At 34.6% G+C, this 6993-nt stretch overlaps 1 pseudogene; it reads left to right on the forward strand.

The window, feature by feature from the left end:
- Nucleotides 1-378: 378 nt before the first annotated feature.
- Nucleotides 379-814, forward strand: LOC116881795 (annotated as a pseudogene).
- The last annotated feature ends 6179 nt before the right edge of the window (nt 815-6993 follow it).

A 6993-nucleotide genomic window follows, 5' to 3' on the forward strand; every position in this document is an offset into this window, starting at 1 on the left:
TTCAATCTTAAGAGCCTTCACAAACTTATGTTTTTCTCTAAATGTACTAGTATAATCTGAAACACCATCTCTCCCAGATCCCTACGAAATCCTAAGGTACATCCCCATAATTCACTTCAAGTTTCTGCCACAAAGATCCTGTCCCTTCTCATCCTCATCAAGAAGCAGTTTCACTTGTTTCTCTCCTAGATATTTGTATTCTGTTAGAGTCCTCAGGTCTCAGTCATCCATATCTGTGACTTTGATGCTGCTTGCCACAATGACAGAATGTCCACGTCCAATTGCTTCTCATCCAGATTTGATATGAGGTATTTTTGTTTGCTTACTTTTAAAAAATATTCTTTAGAGCTCTTTACTCAGGCCTGTGGTGCCGGCAGGATGGGCAAGAGTCCTGGTCTTAGTACTTCCAGAAAGCTCTGTAACTGCTGACGAGATCAGAAATGGCATCATAAACAATACAAGAAAGCCCTTTTGAGCACAGTTCTGAAGATCAACACTTTTGGAGGCGCTGCCCATGCAAAGAGAATCATGCTGGAAAAAATAGGGGTTGAAGCCAAAAAGCCAAATTCTGCCATCAAGAAGTGTGTCAGGGTCTACGTGATCAAGAATGGCAAAAAAAAAAATTCACAGCCTTTGTACCCAATGATGGTTATTTGAATTTTATTGAGGAAAAGGATGAGGTTCTGGCTGCTGGATTTGGTCACAAAGATCATACTGTTGGTGACATTCCTGGAGTTCATTTAGGGTAATTAAAGTAGCTAATGTCTCTCTTCTGCCCTTATGCAAAGGCCAAAAGGAAAGACCAAGATCATAAATTTTGCTGATTAAAACATGACAATAATAAATTTTCACATGCCATAAAAACGATCAATCAATAAATAAACAAATAAATGAAATATTCTTCAGAACGAAATAAGGATTATATTAATTTCTTAAACCTATTATCCCTAAGATGACTAATTCATTGAGAATTAAGATACTAGTCCCCAGGCTTGTATAAACAATTCCAGAAAAATAGAAGATAGACAAAAAGAACAGAAGACCTAATACAGAATTTCAGCAGAAGTGGACCTGCTGAAAGAATTATATTGGTTGGTTTCTATCTACTTTGACCATCTAGCCTGAAGAATGGCAAAATTTTTTTTAGTAAAAGGCCAGATAGTGAATATTTTGGTCTTTTGGGGCTATGTAGTTTCTGGCTCAACTACTTAACTATGCTGATGTAGTGCTAAAATATTGTCAGTGTGTTCCAATAAAACTATTTATAAAAACAGAGGGTGGGCTGAATTTGACCCACAGGCCATACTTACAAACCCTGATCTAGCAGATGTTATAGTCCATAAATACATGTAACTGCATATCCAAGCAATCAATACTCAAATCCTAAATAAGAGTTGAGAAATGTGGCTCTTATTCTTCAATTCAGTGCCTATCATCTCACTGATTCATGTTATAAATGGGTCCTTACTATTGGTTAGTAAGTTGATGCTGAGTTTCCATTGGGGTACTTGTAAATCACTACAGTATCTCTTGGAAGCTGAAGTTATTATCTTTTCACAAGTGAAGGAAAGGGTTCAGGATACTAAACACTAACAGGGAAAAACAGAAATTTTCATTTCCTAATGCTTGGCACCACTGCTATAAATAACTCTTCAGTGTAGTAACAACACTCAGAAGTAATATTCCAGATCAGCCACCTGTTTCTGTTGTTACTCTATAATGCAAACACAAATAACCTTTAGATTCACTTTCTAGTTGACAGTGTTCTTGCCTCCTTTTAAACTGTAAGTGCGGCTAATATTATGTTAATGTTAGAAAGAACCTCAAATTTTGAATGTCAAAAGAAGAATAAGATAAAATTAAGAGATAATAATGATAATAATGATATAATTTTTTGTTCCTTCATTATTCCAAGATTTACCTAATCACACCACTATAAGTTTTGCTCTCAAGTTAGGGAATCCCACCTTTAACATTTAAACTGACTAGGCACTATTTACATCATATTGTATAGTTTTCAATTGCTTGTCTTTCTGAAATTGATTTTAATTCAGATTTGGAGGGAGAGGGTTTGCTTTCACAGTCTCCCAAAGAGATGTTACACCTTCTTTATTTTATTCTTAGGCAAACCTTATTTTCATCTTGTGTATTCATTGTCAGTCTGATCATATCGCCCATGTTGGGCGAGATGGATATACAGTTCTCTTACATCACTTTCCTCTAATTTCCTGGAGCTATGCCAAAGTTCTGGAATGTGAAGTCTTATATAGTATGAGAACATTGTTAATGGAGAACTTTCCGGTCTCTGAATCTCCTGCCAAGAAGATATCTGTAGATACATCTCTATCCCATCTGTTGCTTGGTCATCTGTTAGTGATCAGTGGCCCCACGAGAACTGGAGTCTATCAACCTGAATATATAGTCCTTCACAATAAAGTTCTGCTTACTGTCTCTGTACCAGGCTTCCTCTGATTACCTAGTAGGCTTTCTCACTACAGGCCTGTGTTGATCCACAAGGATGTTATATAGTATGGGGCTTACTATGGTCATCTTCCCTTGCAGATGCCCTCTCCTTAAAGGCCAGAGATCCACAATATCTTAGATATGTTTGGGTCATTCTACCTCTCCTTTCCGTCTTGAATATTTCTGAAGTTCTACCACCTCATGAGTCAAACTTAAGCCATCCATTCCTTCATTTTCTTCCAAAAATTTCTACATTTTCTTTATGATTTCTGATGTCTGCTGCTTATTACTGCTTTTATTGTGTCTCCTGGACAGTTTGGATTTGGATTTTTCTCAGTAAATGCAAGTGCATTTCAGCCCTGCCACCATAAGATTACTGCTGGTTCCCTTTGGTTGTAGAACTGAAACACAGATCCTTCAGTAATACATGTAGTGATTATCTCCATCTTTAGTCCAGGAGTTTAGATAACAATCAACACTGTCAGTAGATAATTCTTATTCTTATTCTTACTCTTATTCTCATACTCATTCTCATTCTCATTCTTCTCCTTCTCCTTCTTCAGTAGAGAGTGAGAGAGAATGCACACTAGTGGGGAATGGAGGGACATAGAGAGAGGGAGAGAGAGAATCCTCAGCAGTCTCCATGATCATCATGGCAACCAGTGTGGGTCTCAATCTCACAACCTGAGATGAAATCAAGAGTCAGATGCTTAACTGACTAAGCCACCCAGGTGCCCCAGTAGATTATTCTTCTTAAACTCTCAGTTTGTATGCTTATTTCCAAATTATTTTGGGATTTAGGAAAGCACTCCACTGTAGCTTCCATGTATTTATATTATTGTTCTTGTTTTTTATCTTTTTTTTTTAAATAACTGATGATAAGCCTATAACCAGTTCCATCAAACTAGTTAAGGAAATGGTTGTACTTTCCTAGTCACAAGAGGCAGAATTTGCGCAAATATTACTCTAATTACTGGGTAGGTTTTCTTATTATAGGTCTCTGTTCAATCCCAAGTCTCTCAATGCATGCTCATTGTCATCCTTAATGCTAGTTTCCCTTGCAGAGGCCCTTTCTCTCAGAGGAAAGCAGGACATTTTGACTAGGCTGATTTAATGCATCTGTTATGTCAAGGCTGCTTCAAAATGTCAATGTTGAATGTCAAAAGAGTGTTTTTGATTATCAAGCTATGTATGCAACAGCCATCCCTGACCCTCACCCTATCCTTGACCCTTTCTTCCAGAGAACAGACCAGCTTTTCTCTTAACATTTTCCACTTCCAGTGTCTGTGGTCAGTAGGTCTCTGTGGGATTGGGGTTATTTTCCAAACCCTCTTTATTCAATCAGCTTCTCTTTGGAAAGTCTAACATGATATTTCCCCATCATTCACATCTTAATGAGACTGTTGGCATTTCTCCTCCATCGGATTTACATAGTCTAGGGGATTTATACTTTCCCCTTCTTAAATGTTATTATTACCTGAAATTCATACTTTATTCAGATTTTACTTGATTTTACCTAATGCTTCTCTGTTCCAGGATTTCATTCAGGATTCCACACTACATTCAATTAATGTGTTTCCTGCTAGGCTTCTCTAGATTATGACAGTTTCTCAGAGTTGCCCTGTTTTTGATGATTTTAAAGATTTTTGAGGAGTACTGGAGAGACATTTTGTAGAACAAATCTGCATTGGGATTTCTTTTTTTTTATGATTAAGCTGGAGTTATGGGTTTGGGGGAGAAGAGCCATGAAGGTAAGATGATATTCTCGTCACATCATAGCAAGAGTTCATGCTACCAACATGATATCACTGTGGATATAAAATGTGATCACCTGCCAAAAGCAGTGTTTGTCTGATTTATTCACTATAAAATTACTCTTTTTCCTCCATTCTATAATGTGCTATTTGGAAGGAAGTCACTATACACAGGTCCCACTTAAGGAGTGGAGAATTATGCCCATTCCCCACACCTTGAGGAGGGAGTATCTATATAAATTATTTGGAATTTTTCTGTAAAGGAAACTTGGCTATTCTTCTCTATTTGTTTTTATTTATTTATTTATTTATTTAATCACTTATTTACCTTAATATGGGTTTACGGATATTTATCTCATACTTTGTTATAATCCAATACTATATTACTTATTTGGCCCCTCCAACTATTCCACCTTTGTCTATAAGAAGCTCTTTCAGTTTCTTCTGTGACTTTTGACATTCTCCCACAGTTGTGTATGGCATTTTGCTTCATTTTGTTTTTAGTTCTTCCTACTTTGTGGCACTACAATATGCTCCAGGTTTATCTTGTATGTACCTATCCCAGTCCTAGAACTAGGCTTTTCTTCAAAGAGACTTGGCTCCTTTTATTTGAAGAATACTGCTAGAAACCAAGAGCTTCTATAAGTTCATCTGTGTCTTTCACAGAATGAAAGATTTTAAGTTTAACAAAGTTTAATTTATCATCTTTTTTCTTTAATAGATTGTATTTTTTGGTGTTTTATTTAAAAGGTCATCACAAACCCAAGTTCACACAGATTTTCTTCTATGTTTTCTTGTAGAATTTTTATAGTATTTTTACATTTTACAATTTTACAATTTACCTGAATTTTACATTTAGGTATATAACACACTTTAGATTAATTCTGTACAAAGTGTAATATCTGTGATTAGGTTCATATTTTTGTATGGACTTCTAATTGTTCCAGCACCACTGGTTGAAAAGACTACTCTTTCTCTATTAAACAAAAAATGTATTCACTTCATTTAAAGTAAAAACAAAATGAAACTTGAACAGTTCACTCATTTTGCCCACCCCCATCCTCTGCCTCTGGCAATCACAATGTATGTGCTTCAGAAAAAAAAAGATGATAGATAGAAATATATATAATATAAATATGATACATACTTATACATACATACATATATGTACAATATAAATATATATATACAATACACATATAAAAGAGATCATAAGGTATTTTTCTTTGTCTGACTTACTGCACTTAGCATAATGCCTTGAGTTCAATCCATGTTATCATAAATGGCAAGACTTCATTCTTGTTTATTGCTAAATAATATTCCATTGTACATATATATTATACAATTTCTTTCCCTGTTATTTCATTGTTGAACACTTGGGCTGTTTCCATATCTGGACTATTGTAAATGGTACAGTGAATGGAAGTTCATGTATCTTTTCAAGTTAGTATTTTTGTTTTCTTCAGAAAAATACCCAGAAGCAGAATTACTAGATCACATGGTAGTTCCATTTTTAATTTTCTGAGGAACCTCCGTACTGTTTTTTTGTAGTGACTACACCAATTTACATTTTCACCAACAGTACACATTTTCACTGTGTGCATTTAGTTCCCTTTTTGCCGCATCCTTGCCAACATTCATTATTTCTACTCTTTTTGATAGTAGTGATTCTAACATATGTAAGGTGGTTTTGATTCGCATTTCCCTGATGATGAATAATGCACAACATCTTTTCATATGTTGTTGTTCATCCATGTGTCTTCCTTAGAAAATTGTCTATTCAAATATTCTGTCCATTTTTTTATCAGATTGTTTGGCTTTTTGTTATTGAGTTGTATAAGTTTTTTATGTATGTTGGATATTAGCTCTTTATCAGATAAATTATTTGCAAATATCTTTTCCAATTTAGTAGGTTGCCTTTTTATTTTGTTGATGGTTTCATTTTCTGTGCAAAAGATTTTTAGTTTTATGCAGTCCCACTTATTTATTTTTGTTTTTGTTACTTTTGCTTTTTGTGTCAAATTCTAAAAAAATAATAATTACCAAGACCTATGTCAAGGAGTTATCACTTATGTTTTCTTCTAGAAAACACAGGTTTCAGATGTTTTTTTAATTATTTTTTTATTTAAACTTTATTTTTTCAGTGTCCCAAGATTCATTGTTATGGTTTCAGATGTTATGTTCAAATCTTTAACCCATTTTGAGTTAATTTTTGTATGTGGTGTAAGAAAGTGGTCCAGTTTCATTCTTTTGTATATGGCTGTGCAGCTTTCCCAACACCACTAATTGAAAAAAAGGTTCTTTCCCTATTGTATATCTTTGTCATAAATTAATTGACCATACATATGTGGCTTTATTTCTGGGCCCTCTATTCTGCTCCACTGACAAATATATCTGTTCTTATGCTCATATCATACTGTTTTAATTACTATAGACTTGCAATGTAGTTTGAAATCAGGGAGAATGATGCATTCAGATATGTTCTAAGGTTGCTTGGTTATTCAAGTTCTTTTACGGATTTACACTTTCCTATTTATTTTTCTTTTATTTTCTGAAGTAATGTCAATTCTTGAAAGTAGTTTTGGATACACTTTCCACTGCCACCAAAGTGTGGCCTCACCCATTTAAAATGTCACATTTAATTTCTCTGAAGTTATACTCTAATCTATACCATGAAGCTAAAAAAGAATTTACAGCATACTGAATGTATTGGATATTATATAACCTAGACTTCCACTAACAGACCCTAATAATTTCTGATGAAAATACATTCTCA

This window comes from Lontra canadensis, unplaced genomic scaffold (genome assembly GCF_010015895.1).
Source record: "Lontra canadensis isolate GAN:19392208 unplaced genomic scaffold, GSC_riverotter_1.0 scaffold77, whole genome shotgun sequence".
Classification (NCBI taxonomy): Eukaryota; Metazoa; Chordata; class Mammalia; order Carnivora; family Mustelidae; genus Lontra; species Lontra canadensis.